Source organism: Octopus bimaculoides, chromosome 9 (assembly GCF_001194135.2).
Source record: "Octopus bimaculoides isolate UCB-OBI-ISO-001 chromosome 9, ASM119413v2, whole genome shotgun sequence".
NCBI lineage: Eukaryota > Metazoa > Mollusca > Cephalopoda > Octopoda > Octopodidae > Octopus > Octopus bimaculoides.
This window is the reverse complement of record NC_068989.1, coordinates 5,462,648-5,463,069: the sequence shown is the minus strand read 5'-3', so window position 1 is coordinate 5,463,069 and position 422 is coordinate 5,462,648.

Here is a 422-nt window from a genome sequence, read left to right as displayed (position 1 = left end):
GTGGTGGTGTTGATGCTAATATATGTGAAATTACTGGTTAGGGTACAGTGGTAGCCTCGGTAGCAGAGGTGGTGGCTGGCTGTAATAAAAGCTACCTATTTTATTGTAGTTGATGTTGTAAAAAAAACTGGCAATGTAAAAAACCGGTACTCCGTCGGTTACGACGACGAGGGTACCAGTTGATCCGATCAACGGAACAGCTTGCTCGTGAAATTAACGTGCAAGTGGCTGAAACGTTACCAGGCCGGGCAAAATGCTTAGCGGTATTTCGTCCGTCTGTAAGTTTCAAGTTCAAATTCCGCCGACGCTGACTTTACCTTTCATCCTTTCAGGGCACAGAAAAATACGTGCCACTGAGTACTTGGGGTTGATGTAAACGACTTACCCCTCTCCTGAAATTGCTGGCCTTGTACCAAAAATCG